The sequence below is a fragment of the Leptonychotes weddellii genome, chromosome X, assembly GCF_054177405.1.
Source record: "Leptonychotes weddellii isolate Sample4059 chromosome X, ASM5417740v2, whole genome shotgun sequence".
NCBI classification, from domain to species: Eukaryota; Metazoa; Chordata; class Mammalia; order Carnivora; family Phocidae; genus Leptonychotes; species Leptonychotes weddellii.
Window position 1 is genome coordinate 71,548,580 of NC_138385.1, and position 19,706 is coordinate 71,568,285.

General features: G+C 42.8%; 1 long non-coding RNA gene across 2 annotated transcripts in view; it reads left to right on the plus strand.

Moving 5' to 3' along the window:
* LOC145717862 (uncharacterized) overlaps positions 1-19,706 on the plus strand; it is a 98,370-nt gene that overhangs the window by 72,127 nt on the left and 6,537 nt on the right. The window contains exon 6 of one of the 2 annotated variants that reach the window (XR_014141346.1): positions 8,613-8,780. This is a non-coding gene — a long non-coding RNA (uncharacterized LOC145717862). Of the gene's footprint in view, positions 1-8,612; positions 17,076-19,706 lie in introns of those variants that run through there. The other variant, XR_014141345.1, reaches the window with a different exon arrangement.

Consider the following 19,706-nt stretch of genomic DNA (forward strand, 5'->3'; position numbering starts at 1 on the left):
CTCTTTTTTTTTTTTTTTGAATAAATAAAATCTTTTAAAAAAAAGAGTAAGAAAATGCTCTACAAAACTCTTTAGTTCTAGAATCGCAGAGTCAGAAGGGACTGAAGGTCAGCCACACCCACTGGATAGGGTGACTTCCCCTTTATCATCCCTGCCAGGTTCCTAGTCCAGCTCTTCCTAAGGCCCCTCCTCTGCTGAGGGTCTCAGTCCACTTTCTACATGGACTTTTCTGACCCACATGTCAGACAACAGTCAGGTATCTCTGTGCTTTCTTGCCTTCTCTCTGCTTAAATATGTCCAGATCCTTTAATCCCGGGGTACCTGAGCCCCCCTCACTACCCTGCCAGCTGTTTCTCCACAGGCTGACTTTTTCGATAGCTTGGCCACATCCTGGAGGGAGGATAATGATGGATCAGGTATATTCATTAGAGAGTGAACTGAGAGATACAGTATAGGAAAAATAACAATAAAGAGGACTTGGTACAAAAAGCTCACCGTTAAGATCATATTTGTTTTTAAGCTTTCTTTAAAGATTTTATTTATTTGAGAGAGAGAGAGAGAAGGAGAGCACAGAGGGAGAAGCAGATTCCTTGCTGAGCAGGGAGCCCCTTGTGAGGCTCAATCCCAGGACCCTGAGATCATGACCTGAGCTGAAGGCAGATGCTTAACCGACTGAGCCACCCAGGCACTCCAAGATCGTATTTTTTTTAAATGAAGTCATTCCCTCCTTTTCTTGTTTTCTCTTTCCCATTTCTATTATTTATTCCCTATGATAAGCCAGACTTCTGTGGTTTGGTCTATGTTGTGACAACCCCGTTACTCCTGTCTTCCAGCCAAGTCCCCTCCGCAATACCTCTCCCCCCGCTCCCCAACACCACGACATCTTCCTGGATACCTGGCCTGCAAGTTGTCTTTGTTGCTGTTTTTGATTCTTCTACACTATTGCTAGGTACGAACCGGGTCACCTCCACATAGTTCATGACTGATTTGTAAGGTCTTCATGCATCTGCACTAAACATCAGTTATGCCTTTGAAAATCCTGGTTCTTCCCATTTGTAAAAACATCAGAATGGTCACCACCCCACTCCCCACTGCCACCTCCAAACATTTGGTATGTCATGGTGGGGGGCAGCAAAAACCCACACAAAGTACTCCAAGGACTTTTTTTCAGGGGACTCAAATTCTGAGAATTGATAAGACCGATTTTTCAGTGTCTTCTCCTGCAAATACTGTTCAGAATGTTTAAAAAAACAGAAGGAACTAAAATACGAATAGAAAATTTCTGGTCACTTCTAGCCCCTTGTCATAGAGACAGGTCAGGATGTGACAACATCAGGTTTGGGAAGATTATTTCTACTGCATGAGAAACTGTACAGTGTAAGTAGGAGAGTTACTACTGGCTTGAAATGTAGAAAGTCAAATACAGCAATATCATTAACTTGGCTGTGTTCGGGTAGCAGGGACCTGGAGGGCTGGGGTAGAGATAGCCAAGTTACCTAGTCTGAAAACACATCTGGCTCATTTTTTTTTTTTTTTTAGATTTTTATTTATTTACTTGAAAGAGACTGAGTGTGAGTATGAACGGGGGGAGAGGGGCAGAGGGAGAGGGAGAAGCAGGCTCCCCACAGAGCAGGGAGCCTGACTCGCGGGGCTCGATCCCAGGACCCTGGGATCATGACCTGAGCTGAAGGCAGATGCTTAACCGACTGAGCCACCCAGGTGCCCCTCACATCTGGCTCATTTTATGTGAACCTACTATTGATATATCCTTCTAGATTATGTAAATAGATCTGGACTAAAATCTCCAAAATATTAATGTTATATGGCGGATTTGGCAGTGTGTCAGCCTGGGCATACAAACTGTCATCCCTAAAGAGCTGTCGTTTCAAATTACAGTTTTCAAATTGAGGAACATAGAGGCATGGAAAAGTTAAAAGCTTTCGCTTATTCAGAGTGCTCTTGAGATAATTTATTTGGAGAACCCCCCCCCCAAGAAGGTTGTGCTGGCGCAGAAGACACTGTCCCATAAATAGAAATGAACTTTGAAAAATGTGACAGTGTGATAAAGACACTATTCTCCTCGAGCTCCTGTGTGTGGAATATTCTGTAAGGGTACTAAAATCATCGGGTGCTACTTGCCTATCTATAGAATATCTGTAGATGAATAGATATACCGTGCCTTTCTCTTTAGATGGCCAAGTTTTTCTCATGGTAATATTTAGATTCCACGAATTACTAAATAGATCGGATTCAAAAACATGGCATAAAAGGAAGTGCCTTTCTATAGGAATCTGGTTAGAGCTGCACCCTGACTACAAATAACTGAGCTGTGTTCTTGCTCTTTACGTACATTCCCAAAAAAACTGATTTCATAGGTTTTGGTCCATCGTTCTCTCAACCTGACTTCTCGTAAATTCTTAAAACGATGAGGATCCACTTATTTCAGCATAAGGAAGTTCAGACATTTTGTCCAGCAACTCTCTTCGCACCGAAAACTATTCTAAAAGAATGCCCACTTTTTCCCGACGGTTTGTTGTTGCACGCAGCCTTCCCCTTGGAAAGCTCGGGAGAGGTGAAACTCATTTCTGAGCGATTGTTTTCATAAACTCCGTACTTGGCTTCTAGCACTGAAGGCTAGATAGTGTGTAACCTGGTCGCTACCCAGTATTAGCCACGTTGTTTTCACACTGCTCTCCAAGGGCCAAAGATTATCTCACAGAAGCTCCGAAATAATTCCTGTTTCTGAAATTCATGTGTAAAAGGAAATTTTTAAAGGGAAGAGGGTGAGACTCAAGTTCAAACCCTTAAGAATTTTTGTACAGGATTATATTGATTAACAGAAGCTCTCAGGCATCTTCTGGCAGCTGTGTGAGAGAAGGCAGTGGTTATAATTAATTTTCAGTGAGCGCCGCATATTTGATAATTGCTCTGATTCACGCTATTATATTCCTCTTCCTTCATCCACAGCAAAACAAGCTTAATTTGATTCATACCCTTAGGAAGAAAAAAAAGCCTAAGATTACTCACATGGCTGTGATTCAGCTCTTGGCTCCCACCTCCTCCTCCTCGTCGTCCTCCCCCCTTTCTCCCACCCTGCCACCCCCATACTCACTCCCACTCAGTGGCGTTGCCATCAGAAAACTGAGTCAGTTCGTTCTTTAACATGGGTGGGGAAAGAAGACAACTAATAAACTTTTCTGAGCAAAGTATACACTGCTTAGATCTGAAAATCGCTGCAGGAAGATGGGCAGTGCGGCTGCTTATATAACATGAAAAGCATGGAACAGAGAGGCAAGCTCTCCAGGAGAAATATTCAGATTGCCTGATATAAGTCTAGATAGAGTTGTTGTGTGTGTCCGTAGAGGTGTACCCATACACAGCCACGTAGGCAGGTTTCTTTTTTTTTTTTTTAAGATTTTTTATTTATATACTTGAGAGAGAGAGAGAGAGCGTGAGCGTGCGCACAAGGAAGGGGGAGTGGGAGAGGGAGAAGCGAACTCCCCGCTGAGCAGGGAGCCCTACTCGGGACTCAATCCCAGGACCTTGGGATCATGACCTGAGCTGAAGGCAGATGCTCTACCAACTGAGCCACCCAGGCGCCCCCATCCCCATGTAGGCAGGTTTCTATGAAAATTCTGTAATATTGGGACTCTCACATATACTGTATACAAAGGTAGTCTTCTGGTCTCAAAGGATACTTTGTTATAATCAAAAAGTGAATCTAGCAGCTGTCCAATGTTTTTGATCGTCATAACGCATAGGTGATAAAGTTGCTTTGCAACCTTCTACCTCCAAAAGAGCAATGTGACTTGGAAAGCCTCAGACTGTTGGGTTTCCTGCCCCGCCCCCCCTCCGACCCCGCCAGAGTTTTAAGATTGGTAACCAGGGATGGCAGCTCACCCTTCATGGTGACAAACATTACTGAGGCAGCAATTTCTCTTCATTCCTTGGGTTTTCTCATTTATTCCCATTCTCCAGATGAAACAAAAGCCTTGGTGTGAAATGAGATGACTTTCCCACGTCCCCACAGGTGATGGTCCCAGAGCCAGTCCTGGGACCCAGGTTGTTTGCACCCTGACCTGTAGTTCTGGTTTGTGGGAACCCGACACAGTTGGATCATTTGGTATTTTAGCGATTGCCTGGGGACAGGAGTGGTAGCCGAGAGGAAGTTCTCTGCTGGAGCTCCAAACCTGTCTTTCACTGAACTGTTGAATCAGGTCTCTGTGCATCTTGGAACTGACACGCAGGGGAACAAAATCAAACCTTCCCCCCAAACTCTCATTTGTAATCCTAACCACCTTCTCTCCATTTTGCTGGCTTTCCCCCTCATTATGTTACCATCTGTCTCACAAACGTTGCCTGGATAAAACAGGTCAGAGCAGTTGCTCACCCTCGAACAAAACATAGAATTACTTCTTGTGTCCCCCAGAGCAGTGTCGAGCACCATCTTTGAGGAGTCCCATATCTATAAAGTTCGCCTGAGCCTCAGAAATGTCTGGTGCTGTCCTTTTTATCATTCTTCAGATATGTTAGATGCTGGCTGGAAACGATTAGCTTGAATTTCTTCATATAGTTTTCAGATGGAAACCCATGTAGTTTTCTCCTTTAAGACATGAAATTTCTTAATGAAAGACCACATAGGAGAGAATGCATACTGAGGGTTTTTTTTTTTTTTGTACCCCCTTCACACCCTCCATTCTTTGGTTTTCCCTTAGGGTAGCTATCGTAAAGTTTTATGTCCTGTGACCCCGTAGAGAGAATAAACAGTGGATCTCGGGTACTTTTTAAAAATGTATTTAAATTCAATTAGCCAATGTATAATACATCATTAGTTTTTGATCTCAGGTACTTTTTCTGAGCCTGGGACCACTTCCTCATACCTCTGTTTGCGGGCCCCCTGCCACACCCCCCTCGCCCCCCAAAAGAACCATAGCATTCGCCCTGGTCTTGGACCCATTCACCTTCTTTTCTGGCTGATGAGTTTCCACGTCTTGACCCATCTGGGCTGACTGGAATGGAAGTTCTTTTTGAATGTCTTCCCTGGCTGGTCCTGACCCGATTCTGTACTGGATTTTGGGAATTCCGAGAAGTTGAAGCAGAAAGACCCAAACAGATGTCAGGTGTAAAATCAGGGGAGTATTTTAAACCACTGAAACTTTGGGAGCAAAAATATGGCTTGGTGAGGTGTTTGTCATCATTGGTAAAATAGGTTACAAGTGATTCTTTAAACAAAAAAAAAGTTACGGAACTGTATTTTTCTCGTGCAGAAATGTGGTTTGGGGAATGACTAAGGTGTATATTACTCTAAAGTGATGGCGCAAAGAGCATCCAAAGGGTAGAGATTAGGTGATAATGATAATAGAAAAGCCAGCCTTTAGGGGTGCCTCAGTCGGTTAAGTGTCCGACTCTTGATCTCAGCTCAGGTCTTGATTTCAGGGTCATGAGCTTGAGCCCTGTGTTGGGCTCCATGCCCTCAAAAAAAAAAAAAAAAAAATAGAAAAAAGAAAAGCCGACCTTTATATAGTGTTTACTGTCTGTCGGGCAAACACTGTGTTCAGCACTACGTATATTATATTTTTAACCCAGGTACCACAGCTAGGAATGGTAGAGCCAGGATTCGAATCCCAGCAAGTCTGGCTCCAAGCTTTTAAAATGTTATAGATTCTTTTAGATGCCAAAGTTTTAGGTGTTTGATTTTTATTAACGTTCTGTTTTCATAGTCTGTTTTTATTTCCATTGAAAGCCATGTAATTATAGATTTTATGTTCTCTGTGTGTCGTAGGAAGGTAACTTTCTTTAAGCCAATAAAATTTTACTCAAAAAAGTCAGTGGCTAGATTAATACATCCCTTTTGAAGTATGAATACATTTTAATAACCGAGAACTATGTCCCCACAGTTAAAATACCAAGGCTTCAAAAGTGTAATTGGGAAATGCACTTCTTAATTGTAGTGTGTGAGTTTAATTTCCGAAAGTCAATTCTATATGTAAATTTAATGTAGGGTTTATTCCAGTAAAACCCTATAGGGAATCCTTTTGAAAAGTGAATAGTCAACTCCTGAATTAACTCTTTTTCACTGTTTTCAGTGCATGTGCTCTTTCTCTGGCTTCGTCTCTCAATTTGAAAATTAGATATTTGAACAGTTTTATATATTCTAGAAATAGAATGTATTTTCTATATCGTAACAAAATAAGTTCCCCATCAACAATAAATGCCAAGCCTCAGTCCGGGCAGTTGCTGACTTTGCTCAAGGTTAAAGGAAGTATGCTGAAAAGAGATAACTGTAGTGAAACTGCTCAGGCCGAGCCTTCCAGATTTTTTGTGTGGGGAATTGCACTTCTTATTACTGCGTTCTTCCTGTCTGCGTAATACCTGGGAACAATTTATTCCATGTAATGCCACTCCCATCTTGGTAGTAAACTTTTTCCTGAAGAGGAAGACTTTTAGGCATGCCCATTTATTTAATTGGAATTTTCACAGATGACAGTTGATGATTTTCAAGTTTTTCTTATGCCGCTCGTAGCAGGTTGGGATTAAAGGACTGTACAGATCTGTGTGAGTGAGTGAGTGTGTGTGTGTGTGTGTGTGTGTGTGTGTGTGTGTGTGTGTGATGTGGCTGTATTGTACGTGTGTGCTTGAGCGAGTCACTCAGGTTAGAATGTGAATCGCAGTAAATGCAAAAGTGAAAGCCTCAACGTGGCTCTCATGCTCCCGACCACTTCCTGAAGAACCTGCCACGTGGGCCCCAGACTTGGACTTGAACTTGGGTCCTCAGGACAGAAAGAGTCTGAGTCCCCCATGGTAGAAAGCCTCTCACAGACCTAAAGGTATAAAACCTGTTGACTGCTGTCGTGTGAACTCAAACGTTTGGTTGCCTCAGTTGTAATAAAAATTTTCAGTGGATAACTCTAAAGTTTTAAATATTTGGGAATAGAGCCAGAGCTTTGCCATACCTTAAAAATAATCTTGCAACTTTCTCATTTACGGGATCCCGTCCTTTGAAACCCATTTAGAACGTGTGTTCTGATCCTGTAATGTACAAGTTATAAAGGAAAAATGTGAGCTTGTCAGATTAACTACAATCACCAGTCTAATAAAACTGAGTCACAGCCAAATGGGCTGCACTTAGGCTACCCTCCCGTTCTAGGGAAAATGTGGCTGGGGGAGGCTGTGTGAGTCATCACCTGGTTTGTTTGACATACGCTTCCTTCCATAAATTGGGAATGGGAAGCAGCACAGTGTTCTGGGCTTGCCTCGGAGAAAGAGCTGTTGCAGTCTTGCATGATCAAAATAGGGCCTTTAGGTTTGAAGGATGAAGTTGAGCCCATGTTCTGGCTTCAGATGTCAGGGGGAAGGGGAGAAACTGACAGATCCAAACAAAGAACATTTGTAAGTACCATTGGGGGGGGGGGCGGCGGCGGCAAAGAAACGGTAGGAGGTTTTCACAATTGAATTTTTCCTAGGACATAAATATTTAAGAAATAAATTGGAGGTGTTAAAATAAAAACAGATTGGTAGCTAGTTCATTGGGTGGGGGGCTCATTTACTTAGTAAGAATGTTCTTGATGTAAGCAGACTAAAATGATTACATGAGACAGAGAGCAGGGGGGCGGGGGGAGACCTAGATATGATTTGGTAGTTACCATTCAAATCTGCAAATTTGTCATGACGGTGTTTAATTTTGCCGGAGCTACCCACCCATTTTGAAAGAAAAGCACTTTGATTAAGAAACTTTTTCGTGGCAAACTTTGAATCTCCTTCAGGGGTATTTTGAGGGGATGGGAAGAGAGGGGACTTATGTCTCTTACACATTTTCCTACCGGGTTTTGTGGAGAGAGGTTCCCTGGAGCCTTTTAAAATAAAGCCATTTTGAATGCAAAATTGTCGGGGAGACTGTAGAGGAAGGGAGGAGTATATTTATAGCTGAAGTGGGTTTGTAAACTCAGCGTCTGCTTTGGGATTAATTTTTAATATTTGCCAGGCATTCTTCTGATTTCCATCCTGGCTTGGTTGTGGCTCTTTCTCTCTGTCTGTGTGAAGCTCGGGTGTTCTCTGTTTTAAAGCCAGAGTTGTCACAGCCTGGGCGTTTTCTGTTTCGGCTTATGGCTTTTTTTTTTTTTTTTCTCTTTTCCTGAATGAGTGTCCTTTGTGTAACCCCAGTAATTCAGAAATCCTGCAGTCATAGGGACTGCCCTGTCATGTGACTTAGGTAGTAGGTGCTGCCTGTGATTGGTCAGCAGCTAATTGGCGGGTCCCTATAAGAGGTCCCGCTTTGGGTGTCCAGCCACTCTCCTGCCCGGAGTGCTGCTCAACGGGGGCAGAGGTGGGGGGGGGTGGCGGGTGTCCAGTGATTCAGCCACATGTGATAGATGACCAAGTGACTGCTTCCTTGGGGTCCGCACATCAGTGGAAGACACCCACAGTGGTGGTGGCTGACTTGGTCAAACTCTGGCTCCCCGAACTGGTAACTGTCACTTTAATATAGCTTACTGATTAAACTCAGAAAAATGCAGCTAAATTTTTCTCTTTTTTTGCCAGGAACTTGTATGGACTTACTCCCTGTTCCCCACCTCCCACACCCCCCCCCCTTGTTCTTATTCGTTTTGTAACAGGAATGAAATGCAGTTAACGCTTTAGAAAACTTTTGCAGGAAAAAGCGCCTCGTGTGATCTGGAACAAAGACATTTTATAATCAGGTTTATCAAGCTGTGAAGAGGGAGTTTTAGCGAATGGAATCAGCAGCATTCTGTCACCAGGAAATACTGCTTTATCCAGAATTGGTAAGTGAAAAGTGGCATCGCTCCCTAATAGATATCATATGGTGTATGTGGGAATTGTAGAATTGTTCACAGACCCCTAACAACTGTGTTGAACCAGAGAACACATAAACGGAGTGAGGAATTCTAGAAAGAAGTAGCCCAAGAATATAGTATAAAGGCTGAGAAGAAGCCAGGTTATTAACAAAGATGAGCTGGGCTCTACCAGTTTAGACAAATACATGTAATATAACTAGTTGGCTTCCCCCCTGCCCTTTTTCTTTTTAGTGGGGAGAGACCAATAAAATGGGTTGTTTGGTAGAGTTGGGGCATTGACATTCCATGGGTATAGATGTCCATTTAGTCTGAATAGTATGTATAATATTTGAAGGGATGCTTTCAGAATTACTCAGCTCACCCTCCTATCTCTCTCTCTCTACACAAGGATGTCAAGCCTTTAGTTAGAACTCTACAAAATGAAAGTTTAAGTAATGCATTGGAAACATTTCCTACTGATGTGTGAAGGGCAGATTAAGCTGGTAATAGACTTTTTTACGTTTGTGTCATGAATTTTAAGATTGTTCTATTTGATTACAATTAGTACAGCAAAAGGGTGGATATTTCTACATGGTCTATCATATTTCGAGAGATTGTGATTAGCAGTTCTTACTGGTGGACACACGTCTGTTTGTCTTCCTCTGAAACAAATTCAGTTTTGTAATCTTGAATCTCAGCTGCCCCAACATTCCAGAAAATTTCCAGAAAAATACAATAAAGCTTTGAATACCTGTGTTATATACAATAGGTTCTTATTTGTAAACTGTAAAAAACCCACAATTTTCTATTAAGCATTTTATATTATCTGATTTCTTGATTTGGCTTTTTAAGAATGATTGTGCCGGGAAAGTGGAGTAGAATAGGAAAATATAATTAGAAGGGTAGGTGGCTACCTGATCTTACCAGTTTTCTTATTGGTCAATAGAAGCAATCACGTGATGTCTACTTACAGAATCAGATGGAAAAAAATGTTACTTAACTGCTAGTGATTATATAGGTAGTTTTGGTGATGTTCCTTTATGAATGTGACTCTATATAATTGAAACCGTTATTGACAGAGTGGTAAGTTTGGGGTTATATAGGATACAGTGTTATTTTTCTGTTTTTTAATAACCGTAAGCCAAATTGAAAGTTGACTCTGTATGTCTGACTTTTGCTTCCCGTTCTGTTAATTTCAAAATCTGAAAATCCTTAACTTGAAAGGGAGAAATGTATAATAAAAAACAGGATAGCAGTGTTGCAGTTTCTCTCTGTTGGCATTGGAGTGGGATGAGGTTGGAGGGGAGGGAGATGAATCTAGGAGGATCTATAAATTATTTTTGTCTTACACACTTTGAGAACTCTTGATCAATTTTTCTCAGACTAATAGTTCTCAAGACTTTTGCATAAGGATTTATTTTCGAAGAAATAAATAACAAGTAAGGTGAACATAGCCTTGTTAAGGGCAGGTCCTCCAATAAATCAGATTGGTGATCCAAATGTGTGAATATTACAAGTTATTTGACTTAATTAAGGTGTGGCTGAGGATGGGAAAAATGCTTCTTGGTTCCCTGAAGCCCCTGAATAGGTGGGGTTTAGAATCTTGAGGACAGAAAACTGGTGACAAAGCTTTAGGATATTTACAGGTAACTTATATCCGACTGTTAGCTTGTGTTCAGTGATTCACAATTACTTTCAGTTCTGAATTTCATGTGAATACTTGGGCAAAACCATGATGATTTAATAACCTGGCTAAACACTGCTATGCTTAATGGAAAAAAAAGCCTCTGTAAATTTTAGGTTTTACTCATCCATTTAGAAGCCATTGTTTTGAATGACAAAAATATAATAGAAGCAGGTTGAAACAATAAATGCCAGAAAGTAGCTTCCAGAAGAATTCCTTTAGAAATCCTCATGTTTTTAATTCTGTCTGCTCTTTTGTTATCAGTTTCTTAATTGTTAGAAATACCTGTACAATAAATACCATTGCCCTGAATTCCCCACTTGGGGTTACTGAGAGTATTAATATTTTTGTATACTCGGAAAAGATATTGATGGTAGGCACATGTCTTTGTGGGCATGTGGAGCTACAGACTGAAGGGATTCTGGTTAAAATAATGTCTTGAGAATAGTATTTGCTATTTGCATATTCAGGGATCCAAACACGTTTCTTTGGGCTTGTTTCTTAAGTTTTCGGTGTGGTGTACGGTTTTGTCCAATTACATTTTGGGGAGGTAGGTATATGGGGTATATGGCTGTGTGTATATATTCGACTGGGGGGGAGCTTTAATTGCTCGTGAAACAAGTGGCTGTTTGTTAGAACCTAGATAAGCCTCCTAGTGTTGTTCCTATGACAACTGAGGGGTTGGGTGTTGAAATGTAGCTTTAAGTTCTCGGTTTGGAAATGTCATTCAGACCTCCCACTACAGTCTCATTGAGTAGGAGGATAATGAGAAGGGGAAAAAACCATAAAGCAACATAAGTATCTCCGTTCATTTCATGTCTTCCTGACTTGCCTTTGTGTACAGATCACCATGGGAGTGGTAAACACAGGGTGTGAACAAAGCGATACTTCAGTATAAAATAAATAGAAAGGGGTCAGAAAAGTTGGGCAAGATAAATAACCACATATGGGGGTAATAAAGAGGCGGGAGAAGTCGGCTTCCATGGGTTTGTGCAAATCCTTTATCCAGTGCTGACCAGCAGTGAGAACATCTTGAACCAGTTACTGTGCAACTCTTCAAGAGCTGCAGATCTTTCCTTAAAATGCAACGTGGAGCAACATTCCTTTGGTAGCAGGAGACTTTACCACTTTGGCATAACTTTGGCTCATCTCCCTTACGCTGGTTGCAGAGGATACGGTTTGCTTTGAAGGTACACGTTTTTAAGTCAAGTATTTGTCATTTCATAGCTTGTCTGTTTCCTGTGGGAAAGATAAGGTCGTACTGTGAAAATCGTGGTAAAATGTAAGGATTTTTCTCCTATATTCAAAAAGTACTTTGGAAAACCCTTCAAGATTACTTGCGACCTGTTTGTAGAAATGACTTGGTTGACTGAGTATCTTATGGTGCGCTGTATTTGGGGAGGGGGGGAAGGGGTTGTTTAGATCATATTTGGCATTAGATTAATTATGCAGTCATGAATTTTCCATGCCTGAAGGGCTTCCTATTTTCCACTCCTAAGTGGTTTTGACTATTTATTTGGTCATTAACCACGTCCGGAAGTCAGAAAGGAAGAGAAGACTTCAATGGGTTTTGCCCCTTGCTTTATATATATAGATCCAACATCTCTTCTGAAATCCAGAAAGCTCTGAAAACCAAACGACTGTCACGTGAAAAGCTTGGTAGTAAATCCTGACCTGAACCGATGGAAGGCTATAGTCTTTATTTATCCCACTTAGTACCAATGTTTGTATGTTTTACTGTAGAAATAGTAATGCGTTTGATTACGGAGTGCTGTACCAGGATCCCCCCCCTCCCCCGGAGTTTTTTATAGGTAGGATAGTCACCCTGTCATCTTTTATCATATCATCATCATAATCACCAGAGTGTCAGATAAGGGTTTGTGGACCTCTAATTACTGATACACCTGGGGTTCATATTCTATGCCAGGCACCGCTGTAAATGAATCACTGACCTCTAGAGCAGTTCCTGGCACATAGGGGTATAAAATGCTTTACATATATCAACTTATTTAAGCCTCACAAAAACTGAGTGTCGCCAATGTGATCGTCATCCCCACTTGACATGGGGAAACTGATGCACAGAATGGTGAAGCAGCTTGCCCAGAGTGACACAGCCAGGAAGTGTAGTAGAGCCCAGGGTTGAAAGCAAGCAGGCTCATTGCAGTCTGCTCTTAATGAGCCCACTGCAGGTACGAGAGATGCCTGGAGATGGGGCCCTGGGACTCTCGACTGAGTGAGAGGGGCGGGTCAGCTATTTACCTGATTCCTAGTCACCCTGTGCCCTCGTGTCATCGGAAGCTGGGGACATCAGGGGCCTGCTGTGGAATGCCTACATCAAGTTCTCCTGGATGGGAGTGTGGGAGATCTGGGGGTCTGAGAGGCTATTAATCTCTTTTCAGGCTTCCCAGCGTTGATGTCCATCAGCAGTCAGCCTGACTTCTTTACCTTGAAAAATTAAGACACACAAAACAACTCTTTGCTTAGTCCCAAGGAAACGATCTTGAGTGGCAGGCAGGAAAGTCTTCTTCTTAGACCATTTTCTGGGCCCCTAACCCAGCAGGAGGTCTGGGCTCTGCTAAGGGCCTGGGTCACTGTGGAAGGAGTGAGCTCCCTGGCTTGGGAGCCACACTGGGACAAAGCAGGGGCCCCTTGGGGGAATTCAGACAGCCTGTGGGACTTGAGCTGCACGACTCTGAATGCACAAAAGGCTACTTTTAACAGCACTTTTCAAAAAAGTATATAAGGCGTCTAATAACTATGTATTTCTAGGGCTAAAAATTTCATTTATGCCAAGCAGACAGCAGCCTTCCCATTCTGCTTCCCAAATTTGCTATTCCTCTACTCTGCTTGATTTTTCTTCTTCGCACTTATCTCTGTCTGATGTATTACTTATGTATTCGCTTGCCATTTCAGTCAATTACTAGTAGACATGTTATTTTTTGAACTCACTTAAGGATCCTTGATTTATTTCTCTTTGATCTCCATCTTCAAACTTATTCCCTCCCATCAATCTCAGACCACTATCAATAATGAAAGTTTTTCTGCCCATTGGGTTTTTCTTACTTATTAGTTATCATTTTTATATTCACAAGCATGAGAATTTCTTAAACAATTTTGATTGTGCAATCAGTATTTGGAGAACTGATGTCTTCATTCAGGAGAGGAAACTAGCCAAATTTGAATATAATCATTGAGTATTTTTTAAATCGAGAATATTTTAAATTACTAAGGAGGATATGCAAAGTAAAATACTTACATATTTTGTGAACTGCCTTCAATTTAGATAGGGAGCTGGGGAACTATACCAAATCTTGATCCCAGTAAAAACATGGAAACCCTCATTTCCATGGGTTAACATGCTAAACCCACCTACCTGGTACTGGTTTTTTTGGGGGAGGGAAAAATTAAGGGAAAAAAAAACAATATAAAACAATTCTAAAATATTACATTAAAGAATGTAAGTGATCTAATCTTGGACATTTCCTAGCTCAAGTTCCTAAGTTTTCAACTGTAACCTATTGCCTTTCAATCCTATATTGATTCTGGTTTATACATTCCAGAGTATTTAGGACAATCTAAAACATAAAATGAAAAATACATATATATTATTAACTAAATAATGCGGTCATGTAACTAGATGATTAGAGTGCTTACATAGTTGATTTTCTTTCTTTAGTTCTTAAGGGCACAGATTAGATGCATATAAAATTGAATACAGTGTACTTTTGTAAGTCAGTATAATATTTGGGACATTTTGTCCTTCTTTGTTATATATATATATTTTTTTTAAATATTTTATTTATTTATTTGAGAGAGAGAATGAGATAGAGCCTGAGAGGGGGGAGTGGGAGAGGGAGAAGCAGACTCCCTGCTGAGCAGGGAGCCCGAGGCGGGACTCGATCCCGGGACTCCCAGGATCATGACCCGAGCCGAAGGCAGTCGCTTAACCAATAGCAAAATAGTTTCTTGTTGCTTTAGTTCACGTTGCCAACCTAATAAAGTAATACCTTGCTTAAAAACGAAGTTTAACTGCTTACTTGAAGGTAGAAGGTGGAATCATTGATTATGAAAAGCAAGGTAAGGTTTTATCTTAAAGGATCTTCCTTTCCTGCCTTGGAAGACTTTGATTCTCCTTAAGTAACCTATTCTACTAAAAGCCCATTGCTGGTGGCAGCCTTGGAGGAATGCTTTAGTTTTCCCACCTCTCCCAAAAGCAGATGGATAAAGACTTTTTAAATGAAAGCCCATCGATTTCTGTCAGTTAGGATTTGTGTGACATCTATAAAAAGTGAGACTAAAGTTCTTAAAAATGAGAGAAACTGAGCTGAGTTTGTAGGGCCCAGCGAAACCTTCCAGGGTGTTTTCAAAGTTCTGATTACTTGGGGAAAAAATCTCCAAACTTCCAGGCATTTTCTAGCGAGTATCAAGTATGTGACAGTGGTTACCATGACCCCAAGAAGGTGCCTGTTCACAGCACCCATTGAAGTGTTTGCTCCCCGAGAGGCCCAGGCTTTGGAAACAAGTAGACCTGTGCCCCAAGCTCATTCTGCCCCTTGCTGGTTGAGTAAACTACTCCATTTATTTCCCTAGGCCCTGGAGTAAGTGGAGTGTCAGTCCAAACTAGCTCGTAGGACTGTTGCATGAAATGAGAGAACACGAGTAAGGCACATGCTGTGGTCGCCGGAATAGTGGTGCTTCACACACTTGAGTTCCCTTCCCATGTCCTTTTGGGAACAGACTTCCGTTTAGTCTCAAAGCCTGTGGTCCCGTTCTAAGTTCTAGGTCTCTCTCTGTTTCGCATCAGATGAAGGAAAACAGCGATGGTGATGGTGGCCTCCATTTACCGCCCACTTTGCCACCGTGTTCTAGGTAGTCAGTCTTGCGAGTGCTCTGCCTGCATTGTCCTGTCTAATCCTCTGGACAACCCACTGGTGCAATGAGTATGCCCATTTCGTAGATGAGGACACTGAGGCACAGGGCTAAGGGACATGTTTAGGGCCATTCATTCCCCTGATAAGCTGTGGACCCAGAATCTGAATCCAAATAGGCTCTTGCCAGTATAGATGGCTAAGAACTTCTGGCAGAAACGCAGAATAAAAGTTGACTGAACCTGAAAGTCTCAGAAATGGTCTTCTCATTTCTATTCTGCAAAGTGTCACGTCTTCCAGGCCTGGCCCTCTCAATATTGAAATACACAGTTGACTTTTCCTGCTTCTTATTTCACAAATCAACAGGAGCAATTTTAGTCATTTGTGTTTTATGAGTTTAAATTAGGCCACTAAAGTCCAGGAGGGGAATTCCTTGTTTTCATTTGATCTCATGCACTAACAAATTTACTCATGTAACTTCCCCTATTTTTTTCTCAAATGTTTTCTCTTGAAAGTGGGGGTGGAAGGGAGAAGTATGTGAGCATTTGGGTCCCAGGGATGCACTTTCATTAGCCTTTCTGGAGATTCTTTATCTGGTATAGAATTAATGCATAGAAAAGTAAAATGAGTAAGAGTCTGTAATGACTAATGTTTTTCTCCTTTATCTGCATCTAGTTCTGGGTGCTATCTGGAAGGGCAAAACTGCAAAGTCCAGAATTGCAGGAAGCCATCTATATGCATAAAAGCCTACATTTGGATGGGGAGTTGATTTTCAGAATATGGGAAAGGGGTTTCACATTGAGAATTTCCTCCTCTTTCAAATGTGGGCTGAGAATTTGACCTGGAAGGTGAGAGGGGGCTAGCCTAGCCCACGGATTCAGGATGCTGAGAAATCTCTCTCTCTCTTTTTTAAGATTTTATTTATTTGACAGAGGGAGCGAGAGAGAGCATGATGGGGGGAGGGAGAGGGAGAAGCAAACTCCCTGCTGAGTAGGGAGCCCAATGCAGGGCTCAATCCCAGGGCGCTGAGATCCTGACCTGAGCCAAAAGCAGATGCCCAACCTGCTGAGCCACCCAGGTGCCCCTAGAAATCTCTTTAAAACCTCTCCTGGCCTTGGACTGAGCCTGCTTGTGGGAAGATATACTAATGGAACCAACCAACCTTCCTTCCTTCCTCCCTTCCTCCCTTCCACCCTCCCTGTCTCCCTCCCTCCTTGCTTCCATTATCCATACTCTCACATAACTGATTCAACGCCTACCTGCAGACAGATGAAAGAAGGGACCGGGTGAGGGTCCATTAGGGGAAGGCAGCCCACTCTTTGTTCCTTTCCCCTCAGTGACTACATCTTTTATTTGATCCTTTGCCATTTTTGCGACAAGGCGCATTTCACAGGCCGACATTCATAAAAGTCTTTAAGCATCTTCCTTTGGCAGCCGGGCTTCTTTTTTAAAGTCAGGAAAAGAAAAGGCTTGTGACAAGAAAATAATGCAGAGAAATGGTCTTTCTTTCTTTCTTTTTTGATGGTGGTGGAAGGAGGGCCCCTGGTAGGGAATGTGGCAGGAAATACAGTCTTAAGAACTCCTGAGCTTTCAACTCCTCTCCCTGTTTGGAGCCCATTAAGAGACGGCAAAGGCGTCCACAACGAGGTCTTGGAAAAAAATTTTTTAAGTAGGATTTAAACTAAATTGGAGGAAAAAGTCCTGCTGTGCACTCAATTAAATTTATTGTGAGTTTCTGAAAATATCTCTAAGTAGAGATGTGAAAAATGAGGGCTGCCTTCTCTCCTGGGGAGACGAGGATAGATAGGGAAGGAGGATTTACACTACCAACATTCTGTGATTTTTTTACCCTGGCGGTCCTTTGCCATCGGTTTTGAAGAACCCCTAAGCAGCCACTTCAGTTCTTTGTCACGGTGCAAACTTGGTGTGTTTTCTGGTACAGGGTTGACCACAGCAGCCTAGCCTAGGCAATGAAAGCAGTTTCTATGTTTCAGCACGAACTGTGAGGTTCTGCATCAATAGGAGGTCTATATGGTACAGTGGAGGGAACCATTAAGGTAGATGCAAGAGCAAAATTACTGAGAGTCTGAGAGGATGGCTCCATTATCTCAGGGCTCTTCTCTCTGAGCAAGATCAAGTGACTGTCTGGGGCAAGCTAGGTAAGACAGGAGATTCTGCCGTTTTCTCCATCCTGTTTGACATCCCTGCTCTATAAAACCCTTCCTTATCTACTACCCATGGGTAGCAGGGAGAGAATAAAAGTGTTCTTTCTCCCCTCCCTCCCCCAGCCCTGCATGATTTCTCCCAATGTTTGGGGAAATGATCACGCTCCTGCAACTCCCGTCCACCTGGCCCTTGCAGTATGGGGTGTTTGGTTAGGTATCAACAAAAATCGGCCCAGGTGCCAACTAGACTTTAGGTGGTGTTTTTGGTCTGGGAATACAACCGTGAACGAGGTCGCTGCCCGCGCGTGGGGCGGAGCGGGGAAGCTGACAGAGGTCGAGCAAGGAGGTATATGCCAGGTGTCGGTAGGTACCTAGGGAGAAAAAGAAAACCAGGTCAGACGGATGAGTATCTGGGAGTCCGGGGAAGAGCAGCTTTATCCAGGGCTCTCTGGAAAAGGCCAAGGCCTCCCCGATGTTGCGATAATGGCTCAGAGGCTTACCCATGGGTATGTGGAGGAAGAAGGTTCTAGGCAGAGAAAACAAAACCACTGCAGTGGAGCTGGGAGGAGCAAGCTTGGTATGTCGAGGGGTTAGAAAGGAGGCCAGTGTGGAACAGCAAGCCAGGGGGAAGGTAGCAGATGAGGTCTGGGAGGTACTGAATGTCCGATGTCGTAGGGCCCTGTTGGCCATAGAAGCTGCTAGAGGTTAGGAGACGAGAACCAGAGAGAAGGAAGATGGTGTTCCGAGAGTATGGGCGGTTTATGTAGGGATCCTAGAGAGCCCAGCCCATGGTGCCTCATAACTGGAGTGTGTACAGGTCACTTAGGGCTCTCTTTTGGTAAAAAGCTACTTTTGTCATTTAAACGATGATACGAAAACCTTGGTAGAGCGAGAGAAAGTTGAGCTATCAACTCCGTACCCCAGTGAAGGAGCCAGAAGTGGGTAATTCTTCCTGTCACCGTTACTCCTCAGAGGTGTAGGGTCCTCAAGTGACTAGCATTGGGGTGTTGCTATTCCCTTTAGGCTTGCCAAAAATTCACTCCCCGTGGGGCATGTCTTTGCCCATTTTACGCTCAAGTGAAACAGTTTAGAATTTGGAACTGCCATGGTTTTCGAGTACTTCTGTGTTAAATATGCCGTGTTTTCTTTTTCATAGCCCTCATGTTTATGTTCAGCGAATTGATAGATTTCCTCATAATTCTGTACGAAAACTTGTTCGATCCAGGTTAAACAGCTGTGTTACGCAGCAACTCGTGTTACTGTTGGAGACAGAAAGGGAGCGTGGGAAAGTCAAAGCACTTGCCCCGTTGGGAGGAGCGGAATTGTATCAACTTTTTCTCTTCTGAAAAACTGTGTTAAAGACATTTTTTGCAATCTCTTAAAGATAGAGTTGAATGCTGTAAATGGATTGCAGCCCCTGGTCCATCATCACCTGATAGTAAAAATCCTCCCTCTTGTGTAAGGTATGTAGGATTTCTGTCATCTGGGACTTTTCCTGGTAACTGACCTGGCCTCAGTGAGAACAGGCGCCAAATGTGTGTACACGTCGTTGCATCGACATCGGACCACGCAGCTGGGTCTGACAACACAGAAGGGTTCGCAGGGGCTTGATAGCTCTTTGTGGTGATTGTCCAGGTTTATCTTTCCTTCACACCACCTGAGACTTAATCCCTGAACTCTTCTCATCTAACCCGACTTTCTGCTAGTTAGTTATGCATTTGGGTTAGCACTCGTATTCTTTGAGCCAAGGACCCACCTGCAGAAAAGAGTTACTGGTTTTGTCATTTATAGTTGAGTTCAACTGGACCGGATTTCCTCACTGCCTCTGGCTGAAACTTTTCTGACTGAGAGAATGAGAGTTTCACTTGTGGGTTGGAGAAATTAGTAATTGGGGAACATAGAGTGTTTGGTGTTTGTTCCTTTCCACCCTTCCGCTGAGGTAGGAACTCTGTAGTGGGAGAAGGGAGTGGAGAGTTGGCTCTTCATGTGGAAGCCAGCCCCCTTGGATGAGCTGGATGGGGAGCTGAGAGAGAAAGATGTAGAAGTGCACTGATAAGGAAGGATGTAGGAGAGCCCCAGGGGACCCCCAAATTTCTGGTCCTAAGTCCAGGTGGCCTTGGGCCCTTCCTTGCCTTAACCCGACCCTGGGGTCCATTCCTGCTTTAGCGCCTGAGAAATGAGGGGCATGTTCTTGATT